Source organism: Eleutherodactylus coqui, chromosome 9 (genome assembly GCF_035609145.1).
Source record: "Eleutherodactylus coqui strain aEleCoq1 chromosome 9, aEleCoq1.hap1, whole genome shotgun sequence".
NCBI lineage: Eukaryota > Metazoa > Chordata > Amphibia > Anura > Eleutherodactylidae > Eleutherodactylus > Eleutherodactylus coqui.
The window spans coordinates 157,184,254-157,201,896 of record NC_089845.1 but is presented as its reverse complement, the minus strand read 5'-3'; the positions used below and the strand labels follow the sequence as shown (position 1 = coordinate 157,201,896).

Here is a 17,643-nt window from a genome sequence, read left to right as displayed (position 1 = left end):
TAGGGCCTCCGGTGACAAGACCGTAATCTAATCACCACAACTGTCATCATTATAGATCTGCCTGAGATGGATCTGCAGGACGAGTTTTACAGCAAAATGACAACTTCTTCTGGGGGCCACATGTTTTTACAAAGAGTAAGCGCTGCTAGGCCTCTTCCAGGCAACACCGGGTAGCAGTTACCTGAATAAGTGTGGTGAAATTCAAGTTGTCACTCGTGATGCTATTGTTCCTTCACACCGTTAAGTATCCGGCGGTTAAATAAAGAAAGTCCACACACACAATTTGAACTTGATAACCCAGTCACTGGGAACAGGCAATGACCGGTGAACTTTACTGCAAATCAGGATACTCGCACATGCAGGAAAGACAGCTTTTTGGGCGATTTGGGCCTACAGTCTCAGTTATCTGCATCGCTCCACTCCTGGACACACACACTATCCGGGATTCTGAATTACTCCGGAGGAGAAACACGACACTCCACTGACACTCACTCAGAACTCTTGAGGACGACTCTGCATGGCGGACCCCTTACTCCTCAGAGGTGCTTCCTGGCATGGAAGGACTCAGGGTACTTCTCTTCGTCCTCCATCGCTTCACCACATGAGGGTTGAAGGTACCCCCATGTGGCCGGCACTCCTACTCCACTCACAATCCTTGAAGATTTTGATACATTCCCAGACATGTCCCAGCCACTTTTAGACATTAACCTCTCACATGCTGCAGCTGTGCAATACACAACAGCAGACAAGACACTTTGCACAGTACATCTACATAAAAGACATGACATGTATGACATTTATGGAGGGGCCAGAAATAGATGTTTTGGGCCACTACATAATGAATTGTAGAACTTCCATTAATTTAATTTGGAGAGCAGGGAGAAAAAACACATCAAAGCTGCCACTGTTTTTTTTTGTGTTTTTTTTACAACGTTAATCAAGCAACATAGATGACATGATACTTTTTTTTCTGCAGACCGGTATGATTACAATAATACCAAAATTCTATCTTTTTTTCAGCTTTTTTTTTTTTTTCTTGCAACACTGCATTCAAAATCCCATAGCTTTTTTTTAATTTTTCCATCGACAAGCTGTAGTTTTTCTTGGTAGAATTTTGGGGTTTACATGGCTTTCTCTATCACTTTTAGGCTAGTTTCACACGACCTGATATCGCCCCCGCCATCCATGTGAAAGCCCTGTAGGTGCGAGACATTTTCATGTGAAAATGGCCTCACATGCATGGCGATGCAGGGAATCCCTCGCCGCAGCTGTCACAGAGGAGAGGATCGCGGGGTACTCCCATTGTTTTCAATGGGGCTGGCACTGCTGCCACCGGCCCTATTGAAGATAATGGGGCTGCTAGCTGCTTTCTCGCAGCTATGTAAAACAAGGCACAATTTTTCTCCTGGATAGCATTGCATTACGGTGCCATGCAGGAAAAACATTACTCATGTATATGACCCCATTCAAAAGATTGGACTTCATATTTGTGCACGATTTTCTCGGCTATGTGGAAACAGCCTAAGGGCGCCCACCCACTGGCGTTTTTTTACCTGCGTTTTGCGTTTTTCCTGCACAGGCATAGAGATAACATGTGTTCCTGTCCACTGGCGTTTTTTTTGCGTTGCGTTGCGTTTTTTAACATAGGAACTGTCAGTTGCATATGTGTCCTTATTTTTCTCCTAATGCACCCATGAATGTCAATGGAAATTAACGGAAAAGCCGCGAAAACGCCGTTTTTTTCCCGCGGAAAACGCAAACGCCAGTGGGTGGGCGCCCTTAGGCCTCCTTCCCACGAACGGATTTACGCCGCGTAAATTCGCGGCAAAAATCCGCTGCGTGGCCCCCTGCTATTAGGTTCTATTGAACCTAATAGCTCAATGCTCACGATGCGGAATTCCACCGCGGAATTTCGCACCGTGAAATCTCCCGTCCTCACCCGCGGCATGCTCTATTTGCCGCGGGTGTACGCGCTGACGGCTTCCATTGCAGTCAATGGAAGCTGTCCGTTCACGCTATCTCCCGCTGTAACACAGCAGAAGATAGCGTGAAAACGCTTTCCCGCCTACCGCCGCCGCGTCACGTGACACGGCCGGCCGCGTCATGTGACGCAGTGGGCGTGTCACATGACGCGATGGCGGTGGGCGGGGAAGCGTCTTCACGCTATCTTCCGCTGGTAAGTATGGGGTCTCTGGGGGGCGCCGTGACGGGCTTCACTGCGGAATATTCCGCTGCGGAGCCCGTCACGCTCGTGTGAATCCGGCCTTATGGCATTTTTTGGGACTCAAAATAAACAAAAATGTATCACAGAAAGGGAAATATAAAAACAAACAATTACTGAAAATGGCCATATACTTACTGACACAGGAGGGCAAACATGTGCACCACCTCAGCATGCAGGCAGCCATACTGCAAAATGAGGGAGCCAATTACACCTGTGGAGGATACTGATGAGACAGCCACTCACACAACACTCTATGTAGAGATGGGTGGCTGCTTGGTGTATACTCCGACACAGAGTGCCAGACCTTCTGATACATGTAGTGCTCCATGCAAACAAGCAACCTATTAATGATGCCATAATAGTTCGGCGGCTGCCCTGCACCTTAAAAAGTGAACCTCTCCACAGCTGTTGGGGCTCAGGCACGTCTATGCACTTGGCCCCCTTGCACTGCTCTGAAGCTCATTCATTTATTCAATGAATGGCTGAGCGCTGCCTGTGATTGGCTGAGTGCTGTGACCAATCACAAGCAGCGCTCAGCTGTCATTCAATGAATGGCTGAGCGCTGCCTGTGATTGGCTGAGCACTCAGCCAATCAGATATAGCCCTTCAGCAGCTGGGGATTTTAAATTCCTACTTGCTGAAAGTGCTTCAGAGCAGTACGGGGGGACCAAGCAGCTGGACGCAACTGAGCCATGACAGTGGCAGAGAGGTGAGTATATATATTTTTTTATTGTTTTACACAAGCTAGGGATGATTTTTCAGGAAAGGGCTTATATTTAAAGCCCTTCCCCAAAAAATTACTGCACGGATTGCCAGCAGCCCATTGCTTTCAATGGGGTCACCGGCAGCAGCAATGGGAGAACAGCACGAGATCTCACTCTTCCCCCCAAGCCTGCTCGGGTGAGAATGCAGTTACTCGAGAAGAGCGATGCTTGCTCAAGTAACTGCCTTATCCGAGCGTCCTCGCTTATCTCTAATTATAACAAAATATCAGGACAGCAAAGATTTGTGCTGCTGTGTTTAGCTCACTGAGGGTTGTGTAGACTGGATATAATTGTAACAAACCCCCCAGCTGTGAGAAGCATTGGGTTGAGAAGGGTATAGTTTTTTCTTAGGAAGAGCACCTAAAAGGTCTGAGGAGACTTATAAGGCCATGCATGCTCTTCTGGAAAATATGCAAATGGGAAGATGAAACAATACCTCTGCAGCGCCCCCTGAGGAAAGATGGCATTCCTGCTAATCAATGACAAACATTTTAAAGAGGTTTTCCAGGGAGAATACTATTGAAGACCCATCCTCAGGATAGGTCATCAATAGTTGATCAGCTGGGGTCTGCCATTCGATCAACTAATCAGGCATCCACCAACAGCATCAGAAATACATCGGGGTTTGATTGATTTTAATGTCACTGTGACATGTCAAAAGTTTTGAAAAAGTTTAGTTAAACTTTAAAGGAGTTTTATAACCAAAGGCATTTCTTCTCTATCTACAAGACAGGGAATTAAATGATTCATTGCTACGAGTCTGACCGCTGGGACCAAGAGTGATCCAAAGACTGGCGCACCCTAATGCCCTAAGCCGATTCACTGGGCAATCTGCACCCATCCTGTGGAAGTGAATGAAGCAGTGGTAATCCCACATGTGCAAAGCTACTCCATTCACATAGGGCACTCAGGTGCGCCGGTCTCGCTGTGGCTCCCAGCAGTCAGACTCCAATCAGACAGTTATCCCTTATCCCTTTAAGCTTCATTTACATGAAACCAGATGACCTCTTTAACCTCTCAGTATGGTCATGTGGACGGATCTGTTCATTAGGTGACCGCTCCGCGGCCTGGCGTTGGCATTGGCGTTGTGCTCTACACATTCATCACCCATCAGACAGATATAAAGCAGCACTCAGTATCTATGATTCCACATTTCATCCTGCAGGTGTTAATATCCCCTCATCCATCTGTCAGGCTGAGCGACGCCGCAAGAAGGCTGCAAATCAGAAGAAAATTGATTCTAAATTTACCCGAGTCGATAGCCGGTATAAATGTGCGCGTCTCCTGACAGGCGGAGATTCTGCGGGACGTTCTCACCGAGCATACAGATCAGGCAGAGCGCACATAGCAGGAGTACGGGGGGCTCTGCCATCAGCAGTGTGGTGACCCCTTTAATGGGGCACGGAATTGTTCCATAAGATTAAGCAGAATATGGCATTGTGCAGAAAATTCTCAATTAACCCCTTCACATCCCAGGGTGTACATTTGCATCCTGGGCATGCAGAGTTTGTATGGAGTGGGAACAGGAGCCAATCTTGCTCCATACATGGCAGGCGTCAGCTGTCAACTGCCTCAGTTAGTGTGTCAATACTGACAGCTGCATTTAAATGCCTCAATAGCGTTTTTTTTTCGATTTCACTCCACTTTTTAAAAGTTTTTCAGTATTATATTGACACTAAATAGCAGCATTGAAAAATACAACTCATCCCACAAGAAGCAACAGTCCCATTAAGGGCGCCCACCCACTGGCGATTTTTTTTTCTTTGCGTTTTGCGTTTTTTCTCAAGAGCAATTAGAATTGAATGTACTCCCACCCACTGGCGTTTTTTTTTTGCGTTGCGTTGCATTTTTTAACATAGGAACTGTCAGTTGCATATGTGTCCTTATTTTTCTCCTAATGCACCCATGAAAGTCAATGGAAATTAATGGAAAAGCCGCGAAAACGCGGCAAAAAACGCTGCGAAAACGCTGCGTTCTTCACGCACGAAAATCGCAAACGCCAGTGGGTGGGCGCCCTAATAGATAAATATGCTAGTAATTATTAGGAAATTATAGTACCAGAGTTTCTGGTGGTGCCGCACAGCTCTGCTACACACACGTCACACATACACAGCTCTGCTACACACACAGCACTGCTACAAACATTGTTCATCCCTTACAACATCACCATCATGCGCCGCCCCTGATCACATGACAATGATGCTCACCCCGAGTGAATGACTCACATGCTCCGCCCCTTCTCATATGATGGTGATGCCACGTGCGTGCAGGACCTATGATGATGTCACCATCATTTAATCATGGGCGGAGCATGTAACTCCATCACTAGGAAAAAAGGACCTTTGGTGACGTCACCATCATTTAATCAGGGCCGGAGCATTTAAGTAACACACAAACCCACTCACTAACGCACGGACAGGGCGTTGTTAGTAGTTTGATAGGAGTTATGATTTTTTGAAAGTGGGGAGGAAAATCTGTAAATGAAGAAAAAAAAAAGATTGTGGCATTAAGGGGTTAATCATAATCAATGCTTTGGGCTTAAGAACCCATTCAGATGGATGACGGACAATATACGCTGCCCCTCTCTGCAAGGGTAAGAGGCGGGACGGGATAGGAGCTAGCGCACTGAGCTCCCGCCCCCTCTCTACCCCTCCCACTGTTTGCAATGGGAGGGGCGGGACGGGAGCGGAACTTTTTTTTTAACAACGTCAATCCCACAGCAAAAATGACACAATACATTTCTTCTGCGGGTTGGTACGATTATAACAATACCAAAAATGTTAAGTTTTTTCACTTTTGTACAATAAAACCCCTTTTAAAAAGATAATTCTTTTTACATCATTGCATTCAGAGTCCCAGAACTTTTTTATTTTTCCATGGATGGAGCTCTTTGGGGTCTTGTTTTTTCGGTCACAAGTAGAGATGAGCGAGCGTACTCAGAAAAGCACTACTCGCTCGAGTAATTGGCTTTATCCGAGTATCGCTGTGCTCGTCCCTGAAGATTCGGGTGCCGCTGCGGCTGACAGGTGAGTCGCAGCGGGGAGCAGGGGAGAGCGGGCGGGAGAGAGGGAGAGAAAGATCTTAGCTCCGTTCCTCCCCGCTCTCCCCTGCAGCTCCCCGCTCCGTGCCGGCACCCGAATCTTCAGGGACGAGCACAGCGATACTTGGATAAAGCAAATTACTCGAGCGAGTAGTGCTTTTCCGAGTACGCTCGCTCATCTCTAGTCACGAGCTGTAGTTTTATTTGTACAATTTTGGGGTACATATGGCTTTTTTGATTGCTTTTATTGCACTTTTTAGGAGGTAAAAATAATAAAATAAGCATTTTGCCTTCATTTTGTTTACGGTTTTTGCTGCGCAGGATAAATAGTGTGCTCAAATTATAGTATAGGTCATTCCGGACACGATGATACAACATATCTGGGTTTTTTCTTTAATTTTTAATTTTTTTCATACAAATGGGGAAAATGAATAAAAGGGTTTTTTGTTTTTTTTTTACACTTACACTATTTATGTCCCTGAAGGGGACCTGAACCATAGAAGCTATGATCCCTATTATAAAGCATTGCAGGACACTGCGATCATAGGCAATCACAAGCCAGGACGCCTGTATCTTGCGCCCTGTTGCCATGGCAACCTGTCGGCCCTCCGTGATTACATCGCAGGGACCCGATAACATCACAGAGGGAGTGCCCTCCCTCTGTGAACTCTTTACATGCCATGATCTACATAGATCACGGCCTGTAGGGGGTTAACAGTGGGGGTCACTGTCCCCATGTTGTTGCAGGCCAGCAATCGGTAACAGCCAACTTCCGCTGCACAATGGCGCGGGCCCACTTTTGATTCCGCGCCATCCACAGGGTGTAAGCTTATGTCCTGTTGCGTTAAGGGGTTAAGGAGGGCACCTAGAAGGTATGAGGAGACTTATAAGACCATTCATGCTCTTCTGGGAAATATGCAGATAGAAGATGGAATAATACCTCTACAGCGCCACCTATTGGAAGTCAGCATTCCTGCAAGTCAATGCCAGACCTTTTAAAACGCCTTGTACCAATGTCATACAGTCATGTGAAAACTCCTGTGCCTTATCGCTGCCGAGGAAAAGTGAAGATGAAGTATGTGACCGCAAGCAACAACGCTTGACGAAAAAGTATATATTTTGCGTTGCAGTAGATATCTCAAATACTTCGCTTTAAGAGAGTTTATGACAAGTTATTATGTAACATTTAAGTCTCTGAACCCTCCTATGGAGCGAAATATGGTTATTTGGTTGGTGTGTAGGAAACTTATTTTTGATACAAATGTGCCGCCTCCATCTGCCATCACTGCATAGGGTTGCCAACTTTATCACAAAAATATGGGCCAATATAAAAGGGGCGTGGTTCGGAGGCGTGGCTTATAATATATGGTCTTACCTTAGTTATTTTAGTGTCTATAACTAGTAATCATGTCCTCCTCAGTGTCGCGAATCGTAGCAGTGCCTCCATTAGTAATAGTAGCCCATGTAGTGGCCCCAATAGTAAAAGTACCCCCAGTAGTGGACCCAAATGTAACAGTGCCCCCAGTAGTAATAGTACCTCCTGTAGTGGATGCAGTAGTAACAGTGCTCCCAGAAGTGGGCCCAATGGTAATAGTATCACCAGTAGTGGACCTTGTAGTATCAGTGTCCCCTGTGGTGGCCCCAATAGTAAAAGTACCCCCAGTAGTAATACCCTGTTTCCCTGAAAATAAGACATACCCTGAAAATAAGACGTAGCATGATTTTCCAGAATTTTTGAGGATGCAAAATGATTTTTCAGGCTTTTTGAGGATGCTTGAAATATAAGCCCTACTCCAAAATTAGGTAGTACCTCTAGTAGTGGACCCAGTAGTAACAGTGCTCCCAGAAGAGGGCCCAATGGTAATACCAGTAGTATCTTCAGTAGTGAACATAGTAGTAACAGTGCTCCAGGAGCCATCCCAATATTAGTAGGGCCTCTCCTTGTGCCCTACCCACCATGAACCTGCAGCCAGCCACCATGAACCTGCCCTATCCACCATGAACCTACAGCCAGAGTCTGCAGCCAGCCACCTTGTGCCCTACCCACCATGAACCTGCAGCCATCCACCTTGTGCAACACATTACCATCCCGTTTGTCAATCACTCTGTCTAGCTCCCATCCTCCCGCCGCTATTGAAATCCGAATCGGTGACCCCTGACTTCTCCTGCTGGCATCTATGTCCTGTATACTGCGCAGATGCCGGGAGAAGTCAGGGGTCCCAGACTAGATACCATGGGGTTGCTGTCTGGCTGCAGGTGCTCTCAGCCAACATTTATGTTTTACCAGCCATTAATAAATACCGGCACCGGCCTTCAGACATCATTACCGGCCAGGCTGGTGAGTCACTGGCCAGATGGTAACCCTATTGCCGCGCCATCATGTAACCTGCAACATGGGCATCTACCGCCTGCTCGTTACATAAACATCCTCCCTCTTTCTACTTGGGGTGCCCCTTTACCATATAGTTCACCGTTTGAGGTTCGGCTCCCGATTCTCGTAATTTGTCATTGACCTTCAGGAAAAGTTTTCCTCCTTTCTGCTGGGGCGTCAGATATTATATACACGATAGCCCCCACTAATGAGGAAACAGGAAGAGATAATGAACGCCGGCTCCGCGATGAGTTTCTGGCTGAGATCTCACAAAAACAAGGGTCTTTTTGAAATGCCAATAAATAAATTTCCATCCTAATCGCCGGAGAGCGACACGTGGAATAATCCTCAGATACAAATCTTTATTAATAAGAAAATAATTAGAAGCGAGCGCGGATTCCATTAGATGCAGAACTGATTGCATTTGCTAATTTGTTAGCGTAAGATGTATCTGAAAAAAACCTCACCGGAGCCCCATCAGCTTTCAGAGCCGCGGCAATTTTCTGCATTTCTACGCAGAGCAAATATTAATTTTTACGCCTGATGCATGAATGTGACGACTTCATGTGAGGATGCGCCCGGGGGTGTGAATAAATATGCAATGATAAGAAAACTCTCCTGTTAAGAATGTAGAATAAATAAAGTTTTTCAGGGGCCGCTAATAACACAGCCTGGGGGGCGTAATAGTGCGGGTGTGTTATAAGAGGAGCGGCTGATATCAGTGAAACACATGGTGAGATAAGTCCCCAGAGGTCTCTGCACAGGAGATATATGACATTAAGCAGTGATTATGGGGGCAGGGAGGAGTCTGCGCTTTATATCTCTCATATGCATTGAACCACATTACTGATGACCTCTGTCGGCCCTTGGTAGATGGCACCCTGTGAGATCCAAGACCAAACTCGACACATAAATACAGCAATAGAACCAAGCTCACTATATAAATGCAACATGAATCAACTTCAGTACATAGATACACCACCAGAACCACACTCACTACATAAGTACAACACCAGAACCAAGCTCAGTACATAAGTACAGGACCAAAACCAAGCTCACTACATAAGTACAGCACCAGAACCACGCTCACTACATAAGTACAGCACCAGAACCACGCTCACTACATAAGTACAGCACCAGAACCAAGCTCACTACATAAGTACAGCACCAGAACCACGCTCACTACATAAGTACAGCACCAGAACCACGCTCACTACATAAGTACAGCACCAGAACCAAGTTCACTACATAAGTACAGCACCAAAACCAAACTAATAACATAAATACAACACAAACCAGGCTCAGCATATAAATTATGCACCAGAACTAAGTTCAGTACATAAGTAAATATGCAAGCAATTTGCAATCTGCCTTTTTTATGCTTGCTCAGAAAACAGTAAGAGAGTAGAGTACCCACACTAGAGAAGCTCAGTGAATAAATACTGTACCAGAACAGGCTCCTTACATAATACAGGGCCAGAATCAAGCTAATAACATAAATAAAGCACCAGAATCAAGCTGATAACATAAATAAATCACCAGAACCAAGCTCAGTACATAGATAAAGCATCGGAACCAAGCTCAGTATATAAATACAGCAACAAAACCAAACTCCTAACAGAAATACAGCACAAACCAACCTGAGTACATAGCTACAGTACCAGAACCAAACTCAGAATATAAAAAAAATGTAAGCAGTCTACCTAAATTCTGCCTGCAGAGAAAGTAGCAATATAGCAGCACCAGAACAGCAAGGTGATTAGAAACTGCACCAAGAATCACCATTTTGCCACAATATGTTTTTTGTGAAAGTCAATAGGATTTTTTAATGTTAAAATCGCATTGCGACGCAAGTTTGGTGCATTGCGAAGCGATAAAACGCAAGCCCCATAGGGAAACATGGGTAATAAAAAAAACTGCACATCGCAGAAAGATAGAGCAGCCGCCGTTTTTTCTTCTTTCAACATCTCAGATGGCAAGGAAACCATTGGAAATCATTGGCTTCATAATCTGCTTTATAACTATCACAGCAGGCGAAAATCGCGCAATTTTTCTCGCCCGTGTGGAGCCACCTTCAGGCCACATTTACATTTGCGATTTTATCTCGCCAACTTTTATAGATTGTGAGACGCACAAAACTTCCTCAAAACTAAAGCCCACTATTTACAATGCGTTCATCTGTACGGGCGATTCTTCTCTCAAAGCTCTAGAAAAGTCGCCATGTCCTATTTTTGGGGCAATATGTCTCATTATTTCGTTAGGAAGTAAAAAAAAAGCATTACACTGCAATCCAGAGGCGATTTTCACGCAAGAGTGATACGATTTTTTAGTTTTCCTCTTGAATTAACATGCAATGTAAAAAACGCACACTCACACCAAAAACGCAAAACCCACCAAATATGCGCAGTAAAAAATGGTCGAACAGAATGTTTAACATTTAACAATTTGTACATTTAGTTTTTTTTAACACGTGAAAAAATATTTTCGACTTTTTTTGACCTTGAATCGCAACTGCTGTAAATCCCGACCGTTCTCCGCTCTGATTCGTACCCAAACGCCGCGCATTTCAATGCAGAACCAGCGAACGTGTCTCCTCAATATGCAGCAAGTCAGGTCCGGAGAAGAGGACGACATACATCACCCATGCTTAAAATCACTGAGGAGCCGCCGCTGCATTGTGGGTAAACAGCGTCAAGACGAGAAAATATCAAGTTGTCTGAGCGCCCGGTGACACGGCGTGAAGCGGCGCGGCCGATTGTAATTCAGCCCCGGACTCCTGGATTTAAGTAATAGGTGAAGTCAGATAAGGCCAAAGGCAAAATTGATAATCTCTATTACCCGCAACAGTGATGGTGTCCGCGTTATAAATGATGCAATACTAAAAACGTCTGCGGGCTTAATGCGGCCCATTGCTCAGGGATGTGAATCTGTAATCGCAGGCTGCACGCCGCTCGGCCTCTCATGATCAGCCGCCTGCGTCGCGCTTGCTTTAAACAACCGTCATTACTTCCCCTGACACTGTCCTCAAGTTATTTCAGCTTCTCTTCGTCTGGATTATTTGTGCGCCTTTTTATTATTTGCTGCTCGTTCTCGGAGGAGGCGGGGGAGGGGTTAATAAATGGAAAAGATCATAGCAGAGGTCACGGATAGACGTAAGGAATGGCCGCCGCCGCTCACCGACAGGACTCATCGCCTCGCTGTATATCTGGGCCGCATCAGCATCACGCTTCCTTCAAGAGGCTCATTCACCGGGGCGGGTTTGCGCAGAGAGAAAAGGGCCCGTTGATGTCAGCGAGTCTGCACACACTTTCCGTTTTTACATGCCCTTTTTTGTTTGCCTTTGTGCAGCAAATTAACGCGTCCTGCGTGCGCAAAAGTACATTAAAATGCGACAATACACATGCAACTCAGCAGCGTTCATAGTGAAAATGCATTACGCTGAAGCATGCACATTTGCGCATATCCCCGTATAAAGAGGTCTTTATGCTTGCCTTCAAGGGGCCGCTTATAAGGGCTCATACGGGCGGAAAAAATACCTCTGATTTAATATGCTAATTAGCCTAATGAGGTGCTGGGGCTCGCTGGTATGAGCCGTGTTTTGTGCATACCCGCACATAAACATATGCACTTTTGCGAACCCCTATAGACCTCTATGGGGATCTTTGGTGCTCAAGTCGCACAAAAATAAAGCACGCCGCGATTTTTTTCACACATGTGTAAAAAAACGAACAGTGAGAATGAACCCGCTGAAGTCAATGCGTTCTATTCACTCACGCAAAAAGTGCTCGTACAAATACGCCTGTGTGCAGCTGCCTTCAGTGAGGAAAAAAAAGGGCGGATGCAGACGAACGTTTTCTGCCTGGATGAATCACCCGCATGATCACCGGGCACAACCACTGATTTCAATAGGATTTCAGTGGTTTTGTTTTCAATATCGGGATTCTCGCCCGTTATTTGTACGGGTAAGATAGGACCCGCCCCGTAGGGATGGCATCGTGTGGGAAAGAACGGGCGGCACCTGTCTTCCCGCAGTTACATACAAACTCCTGCGCTCTGGCGCGAAGTTTAAAAATCCGGCGAAGTGTAGTTGTGGCTATTAGAGATGAGCGAATATACTCGTTTTGAGTAATTACTCGATCGAGCACCGCGATTTTCGAGTACTTCCGTACTCGGGTGAAAAGATTCGGGGGGCGTCGAGGGGCGGGGGGAGGTGTGGCGGAGCGGAGGCAGCAGCGGGGAACAGGGGGGAGCCCTCTCTCTCTCTCCCCCCCCACTCCCCGCTGCAACCCCCCACTCACCCACGGCACCCCCCGAATCTTTTCGCCCGAGTACAGAAGTACTCAAAAATCGCGGCGCTCGGGCGAAAAAGGGGCGTGGCCGAGTAGGTTCGCTCATCTCTAGTGGCTACGCTTATCTGAATTACCGCTCAGGCCTCTTTCCACCGTCATCAAAAATCGCATCTAAAAAAACTCCTGGTTTCTTATCGGTTCTTTCAGATGAACGATATTTTAATGCGCCAAAAAAAAGTTGCACGTCACAAGATAGGCAATAGGCGAGTTTTTTTGCCGCCAGGATTTTTCTGTTTCAAAAGGAAGAACATGTAATATCTTTTGATGGCATAGCGCCGGTGGCTCCCATAGACGCCTATGGGAGGCGACTGGCAAGGGGAGGGGGTGATGGGAGCTGTGACATGCTCGTGGCTTCTATTCGCTCACCTGATTTAATGCTCAGATAGCCATATTGTATTAGTGCATCAATAGTGCGGCGATCTTAGGGTTAAAACAACGTTCGCGTGAAAAAACCCTCAGTCTGTGGACCAAAACCCCATCCGCCCGTGTGAATGAGCCCTTACATGTCCGTGGAGCTCTCTGCACTATGATGGGGTTTCTCCTCTTCCACCTCTTTAGCGCGGAGCTTCCTACCTTGGCGGGTGCCCAGTAGAGCAGACAGAGCTGTGCCACCGCCTGTGAGCTGCTGAACAGAGTGGTGTGGCGGTGCGCCACAGTTCAGAATCCAAGATGGCAGCCGTTCCCTCTGACAAGAGCTGGATGCTTCTTCTGGGGAGACCCGGTCCTTCTGCATCCGACCCTCGTCGCAGGCGACATCCAGTGACTCTGGCATTACATTATTTCACCCCTGTCTATAGATATTATTACACTGTGTATGGTACAACTGGCTACAATGTAATCAGCACTGTAGACAGACGTGTAACAATGTAACAATGTACAGCTGGGCTCCTGCTCTGTAGTGGGGCACATTTAACCCCTTAGTGACAAGCCTATTTTTTCCTTTAACCCTTTAACACCACAGGGCATAACTATACGTCATGGCAGGGTGGTACTTAATGCAACAGTACGTATAGTTACGCCCTGGGGATACCGCAAGATCAGAAGAGATCCTGCACTATCCGGCAACAGTGGGGGTGCAGTGGGACAGCGCCGTATCACCCCAAAACGGCGTATCTGCGTACCTAGTTATAATCTACGTCATGCTTGATATTGCTGAATAAATAAAATCGTGACCAGAAATATGCAGGGCATATATTCCCGATCAGAAAATCTCCTGCAGAGATATGGCCAAAATGGGGAATTATGGTTTTTCCGAGGTAGTACGTATCTACCCACCCCTCTGTAAAAGACCTCAGAGGGGGTAGGGGCAGGTGTGTTCTGGGGAATCCTTCATAACTCAGGGCTCAACGAACCCTAGGGTCAGACTTCGAAGATACATTACAACAAAAGGCTTTCCCATTTGCTTCAGTGACTTCACACAAACATAACCTTGGGCCGAATATCCCCAAACTGCAATTTATTAGGCAAGCCTTGTATGTTTTAAAACAAACTAGAACGCCGAAGATTGTGTTCATAACTCATAGTCCCGATTCTAGCTTACCGGAGATATACAAGCTGGTGGTGGTAGCGAGTGTGTGTGAGTATTGTAGAGTGTTGGAGATGTTAGACCGGATCAGGGGGTGATTTGAGCTTCGCTCCGCATGTGTGCAGAAGCTTGGCAAAGCTGGGTACACATCCATCTGTATTCTAATGACTCTGCGCTTGCAATCTCGCTAGAATGATCATCTCAACAGAGTATCACACATGATAGGATTAGATACATCATCTCAGCAGACAGTATCACACATGTGAGGTTCTATTCTCTCCTCTCCTCGCACAGTGACCGGCAGACATTTGGTGCGGGGACGGCACTGACTCTTTATTCCCCAGTGTTCAGACACAACACAGTAAGTGATTAATTATCTCCGGCTTTCAGTTATTAACATAAGTCTGAAAAACAACGACAAATTATGCAAATTGTATTCATAAAGGGATGAAGCCGAATCTCCTGAACTCACCTGAACTCCGAGCCGCCTTCTGCTGGCTGCGATTACCAGAGACGAAACACGAAGGAACAGCAATGCAGAAACTGGAGGTCCTTTCATCAGGTGTCGATGAGGTACGCCTCGGGGCCTCACACGGACGTATCTGCGCACATATTTGTGCGCACTATATGCAGTGAATAGAACCCATTTATTTCAAGCAGTTTGTTCAGTTGCGCATATTTAGCATGCGCATTTTTGCCCATGCAAAAAAGATAGAACATGCTTTATCTTTCTGCTCATTAATGCGCCAAAGGTCCCCATCAAAGTCAATGAGGGGTGCGCAAATATGTGCATAATGTGCAAGAAGATGTGTGAAACGCTGTGTAATTACACTGGAAAAAGAACACATTTGGAACTAATTAGCCATTTCAATCAATGCGCTTGCGGGCAACTGAACACGTCCTGCGGGCAGAAAAAGGGCAGTAAAATACGCCGATACGTGTGCCAAAAGCCTAATTGAGGGCTTAAACAGACAAAGTTTTTGCGCACCTGAAACCCACGCCCACAACACGTAATGAAGCTAACCCATTGATTTCACTGGGTTTGTTCTCATCAGTGTGTCTCCAACGCGCAATTCCTACACACAAGGAAAAAACAGCACCCGCCCTATCTGTCTGCATTTAACGCAGAAAGCTGCCATAGAAGTCTACAGCAGGTTAGAAAACAACAAGATGAAGGGTGCGACCGGCGGACAATGCGTGACAGAAGATGGACAGCCCTCACTAAGCTTTAATTAGCCGTTACACGTAAAGTATTATTCGCGTGAACTTCCCCTATGAACACAAAAATTACGGTACTAGCGCGTATCCGCATGATTATCGCCATCTCAAACCCTCGTTCATGCGCCGACACGCTCCATGCAGTAGGCGAAAGAATTCCATTGGAAAACAAACTGAAATCACTTAGGGCGAAAACGCACGGCTTTACCAACAACTACGCTCGCCGCTACGGTCTGTAGCTGCGCATGAATGAGGCAAATTTCTTCCTCTTCGTCGGCCGTTCAAACTATACAGCAGAGTGCAGGGAAAAATCTCGGGAAGGTCTGTGCGTCCTTATCTTCCCCGCATGTCACCTCGTGCGGGTGGACAGCGCAGGTACTTGCTTTTCTCGCTCACAATATTCACAGCCGAGAAATCCCAGAGATGAAAACAAAACCGCTGAACTTCCATTGAAATCAGCGGTCACGTCTTGTGCCGTTAGCGGCCGTGATGGGGGGAGAAAAACACAGTCATATGTTTTTGCCCTTAAGATGGAAAAACCAAAATGACAAAACTAAAATATTGTTTTCACACCCTCTTCTATTTGGGGAGGGGGTGTGTTCAGAATCAGCCAATCACATGTAAGCTCCTGATAGATGGTAGTCAGCACTCCGCTGCCATTACTTACAGGGATGCTGATTTCTCCCATATAAAGTTCGGCTCCCAGTGTCCCCTGATGACGCTACTCACACCGTTGTCCTAGAGAAGTCACCAACCTGTCATCTGTATCAGCATCTCAATGCAAGAACTAAGGAGATAAGAAGCGTCCAGTCATCTCCCACAATGCACTGCTCAGCCTTCTATGCAGATGACAATACAAGTCCTGGACAGTAATATCCAGCAGTGATGGCGGTGCAGATATTCAGGGTCATTATATTCTCACGTCATTCATATTGCTCCTTACATTTCCCCAATTAGTAATAATAATCGTCTCCATAATGTTACTTTTCCCTGCAGGTTCGGCTACAAATAGGAGCGAGTGACGACTTGATTCCTGCCCAGATGATCCTCAGTGGTCTGGGGTGCAGGCTTCAAACCTGTAGCTGTCTAGGGAAAGAGTGGTTCAATTCTACCCTCTGGGCAGTGCCCCCTTGAGCTAAAATATATATATTATCCTCTATAATTCTAATGTTTTTGGTTTGTAGCTAGAGAATTTTTGCCACCTTAAAGTTCTTTTCATCAACCCCTTAAAGGTGTTCAACTTCTCCAGGCTGAGCTTCTGCAGTGTCCCAGGTCACCTCACCACATGCTGGCCTGGCTTGTTATGAAGGCTGCATTCCTCACATTCCTTCCGGCGGGGTCAGTGAACGTCAAATCCCTGTGCTGTAGCGTTTACTGCCTATGAAGGAATTCTAATCTATTTCAGAGTCAGCTGGCATGAGCAGTCTCTGAAGTAGATAGTAACTCCCCCTGCTGGCCCGTAAGCTGTGACGTAGCGTACATTGCCAGGTAGGCAGAAGACTGCCAACCAACATACGTAACCTCACAGGAAGGAGAAGAATCAGGCAGCTGAAGGTGAAGTGATCCCCCTGGACTGCATGAGACAGGAGAAGATACGGGAGGTGAAGATCTGGTAAGTAGACTGATGGGGGAGGAATAGGTAATGACAGAACACCTTTAACCCCTTCCCTCTACATGACATAGGGGTACGTCCTGGCAGTGGGGTACTTCCCGCAACTGGACGTACCCTTATGTCATGTGGATAGCGCAAGATCATAAGAGATCTTGCGCTATCCGGCAGCGGAAGCTGACTGTCACTGACAGACGGCTGTTAACCCCTTCCCTCTGTGACGTCATTGGGCTCTCGCGATGTAAACGCAGAGAGCCCGGCTGGTTTCCATGGTAACATGATGCCACCTACAAGTGTCCTGTATTACCACTGCCTATTATCGCTATAATAAGCGATCATCGGTGCTATGATGTAAGTCCCCAGAGGGACACAAATTGTGTAAAAAAAAAAAAGATAGAAATAATGTACAAAAAATAAAACTGTAATAAAAAACTTTTGGGGGGCTTTTTCTCATAGTAGCATAAAAAAATAAAAAAAAATAAAAATCCCACATATTTGGTATTCTCGTGTACGTAACAACATGTACAATAAGTTGAACATGCT

General features: G+C 46.2%; 1 non-coding gene across 1 annotated transcript; it reads left to right on the top strand.

Moving 5' to 3' along the window:
- The first annotated feature begins 16,526 nt into the window (after positions 1-16,526).
- TRNASTOP-UCA (transfer RNA opal suppressor (anticodon UCA)) lies at positions 16,527-16,613 on the top strand. Its single transcript has one exon. It is a non-coding gene; the product is annotated as a tRNA-Sec (tRNA).
- Positions 16,614-17,643: the final 1,030 nt, after the last annotated feature.